This window comes from Falco peregrinus, chromosome 2 (genome assembly GCF_023634155.1).
Source record: "Falco peregrinus isolate bFalPer1 chromosome 2, bFalPer1.pri, whole genome shotgun sequence".
Taxonomy (NCBI): domain Eukaryota; kingdom Metazoa; phylum Chordata; class Aves; order Falconiformes; family Falconidae; genus Falco; species Falco peregrinus.
The window spans coordinates 19739867-19743850 of record NC_073722.1 but is presented as its reverse complement, the minus strand read 5'-3'; positions in this window follow the sequence as shown (position 1 = coordinate 19743850).

The following is a 3984-nucleotide window of genomic DNA, read 5'->3' as shown; positions in this document are numbered from 1 at the left end:
GGCTGGGGAGGGCGGGCCCCGGACCCGCTGTGCTGCGCGGCCCCCGCGGCCTGGGGCGCTGCCCGGCTGGCCCGGGCGAGCAGGGGTAGCCGTCCTGCGGCCGCTGCGCCCCCGGCGCCGCTGTGCCGCGCAAGGGTGCAGTTAGTGCTCTGCTCCTTAGCAATAACCCCTTCAAAAGGAAACTTGCATTTGCAAAGAGAAGGCCTCCACCAGGTGCTCCAGCCCCCTCCTGAGGAAGTCTGTATAAAAATCCGTTCCTGTTAACCTGAAGAGGGTCCCCCTGTTACTGAAGGACAAGTCTGCCCTGACCTCTAAAGCAGGCCTAGGTTAGCTTCCGAGTAAGCTGGCTCTGCAAAACAAGCTCCATGCTGGCATGGAACGTATGGGGTGTAGCTCTAGGCCTTCCATGCGGTAAACGTTTGGGGTGATGACACCCTGCATCCCAACACCTCACAGCAGGGCATCCCACTGCCCCAGGTACAGAGAGGCTGTGTGCTGTCTGGGAGAGCAGCGAGGACACAGTCTGCACGGCCTTATCATCTACAGCTGAGGACGTGCTCCCTCACCCATACAAATGCAGCCCAGCTGTGTGTTAGATGAAGCAGGAAAAGAGACCGCAACACAAATGGAATTCAGTGTCTTTGCCAAAATAAGATATGAACATAATCTCGCCACGTGAGCATTTTAACATGTAATGGTCATTTCTGTCTTCAAGTCTGTTGTGTTTACCTCAGGAAAAAAACAAAGAAATGCAGATCGTGATGTAAATTTAAATATTAGTCCATCATTTCTTGTTGTCCCAGGAGTGCACATAAAGTTCAGCAAAAACATGAGATCCACCCAGCTGGCTTCCTTTGCAGGACCGAGGACCAAATGGCTTGCTAAAAAGGCCTGATTTACTTATTAAAGTCTAATTTGAACCTAATCCATTGCAGTGGCATGCCACATATGCTGAAAAATGCACAAAGGGAATAGCGAGCTGCTCATAATACGCAGGTGGAAATGCACGTATGGATTACACCTAGAATAACAATATTTAAGAAAACATTTTGGGTTATGAAATGTTTTTTAAAATAGTGGTTGATGTTCAAATGTGTTGCTTTTGGTTTAAGCAGAACCTCACTTACACACATATGCCTCTTTCTGCAAAAGTAAGTCTTTTTCTCCTTACACATTATATCCAGAGCAGATACAGGCCATGCTGCAATCATGTTTCAAGCTTTACTATCTACAAAGTGCACACATGCACACACAAAGAAATGCAGTGGGATTTAAATCTGCCCTCTGTAACACACTCCAAAATTCCGTCCATCAGACTGAGGCACATAAACACAGCAGTAACTGCATGTCAAGCACCAAATGACATGGGTGTAAGCACAGCTAAATGGAATTCAAACCTTAGCAACTCAAATCTGTGATAAGGAAAAGTTATTGGGTAACGTGAAAGTTAAAAAAAGGCTCTATCAGTATCATGTGAACAATTAATAGGTGTCTAGAAACCAATAAAGCTGTAGACGTCTTCACTTTGAAATATGTTAATAGAATCTACTGCAGCAAAATCATACACAAAGATTGGTATAAAAATGTAACTATTAAATTTCACAAATAAACTCTTGAATAATTTGGAAAAAGGTGTATATTTGTCTAACAAGGTATTTAAGTTCACTTGTAACCACCTGGAATGCAACTGCACTGCCTCAGAAAGGCAGCAGTCCTCCAGCCTCCCCTCCTCTCCACTGCAGACCCGCACAGCTGCCAGCCCTGCAATGTGTGCTTTGAATCTTTGCCTTCCTATAGTGTCGAGTCTAGTTTAAACCAGGCAATGTGACATACAATTTCCGCTAGCATCATGAAAATGGTGCTAGCATGTCACCTGTATAACAGCACGTTAAGAGGCAGGGGGGGAAAGGCTTGTTTACTCCACACCTCTTCTCAAACATGCTCACTTACGAGGATGGATTTTTCTGTATTATAGCATTTTTGTCTCCTATGTCTTATTTAGTGTCCCTGCTAATTTATAGCAACTCTCACATTTAAGGAAATTTAGACTTTGTGTTGGAGGTTGTGGATTTGGAATCAAATTTACACATGCCTTTTGTTCTGCAGTAAGTGCCTCTGTGTACACTTTGCTTTTCATTTCCAACAGAGGAACTCTATCTTTTTCATTTCAAGGCACTTGAAATGGATTTTCACTCTTCTGCCTCTGACTAGCTTACACACAATAGTTAATTATTCTGATTTATGTGCACAGTGTTACCCTCAGCCACACAAGAGGTGATGTTCAGTCAATCCAAGGTAACCTCTGGATTTCTAATCAATGAAGGACAAAGAAAAGAACCTTGGATGTGAGAACACAGAATATCTTCCTTCTCTGCTGGGGGTCTGAAATACATGATCCAAGATGAACTGCAATGGTAGGAAAAGGCTAAACGGAGACAAGAATGATCTTCTTGCCAACAGATGAAGTAAGGAGTAAAATCTAATCAATCTAAACTGTCATGATTATGTGGCTAAGCAAGAAAATATTTGCATAACTTCATGAAATAAAGAGGCCAGGAGGTGTGGGGGGAAACATTAGAGTAAAACCACGTGAAAGATTTGCCAGTCCATTTGGCAAAAGCAGATGCTTTAAAAAAAAAATATCTCCTGATCATAGAATTCAGCCTTGGCAACAATTTGAATGCAAAGGGAAGAGGCAGAAATAGCTATATCAGCAAATCTAGAATGAAGACATGAGCATAAACTGGAGGGCAATGCAAATTGTACAGACTGCCTTCAGTGGAAACAGTTCAAGTTAGGCTAAAACTGTTACAGATGGCAACTCATAAGCACCAGATGCAGGACCTTCATGGTCACCACAGGCAAGTAATTAACCTGACAGCAGCTTTAGTGTTCAATAGTGCTCACCCACAGCCAAAAATAGGCCTTCTGGATTTAGTATAATTCTTTTTCTCTCTCTCTTTTTTTTTCTTTTTTTTTTTTTTTTGTAAATGAAGCCAAATTTTCATACAAGGAAAAAAGCCACATTAGGCAAAAGCCATCTTTTCCCCTTCCAAGGCCCTCCCAGCTCTTTGCCTCTTCAAACACTAGCAGAATCATACCAGGATGTAAGTCTGCTTCTCAGTGCTGCTGCTGCTGGCACAGTGCACTTCCAAACCTTCCTTAACAAGGAGCTGCAAGCACCTGGAACAATAAAAAGCAATATAAGACAATGAGAAACAGATTGGCAGTGCCTTGATGATGTATTTAGCACTGGCACACACTGCAACTTTGCAAGCAGGGCTCTGCCAGTTCCCAACTCGCTCAAAGGCACAGGTCTTGTCCATACAGAGTGAAATTCTGGGGTTGGTCTCCATGTCACACTTTCAAAGGGAAACAAAATGCTGAAATATCACACTGAGGGTGAATGTGCCTTGATTAAGCAACCAGAAGGTATTCAGCAGCCAGAAAGCCAAAGTCACCTCAGAAGTACAGGTTACATTAGCCACCTTGCATTTTCTCAGAAGGCAAAGCTATTAGGGACACACTCCAGGGTCAGGTTTTTTGTTCTGGAGATACATTGGCTGGTGTTGCTATGTCACAGCTTGCCGCTTCTCTGACCTAAGCTCTTGAAAATGGATTTTTAAAATGACACATTAATCCAAAACTGAGTCATGACAAAAAGATGAGATGATTAATCTGCATCAGGGCTTGCTCACTATGCGTTTCTGTTCCTCCCTAGGAGGTGAGGACTGGGAGACACATGGCTAGCCTGAACTAGCCTTCTATGGGACTTCACAACATCTTCCTGCAGAGGAGGTGACAAGAGAGAAGAAAGGAAGATTATCATGAGGACCCATCTTCATTTCTCAAAACACTTCTCTACATTTGGGAGAGGACAGGTTTTGTTGCTTCCCAAAGAAGTGCTCCAAAAGCCATCTTTTGTTCTTTAAAGTTACTGCTCAGTACACTCTTTTCCTTAAAAAAATAGTAAATCCAAAACCT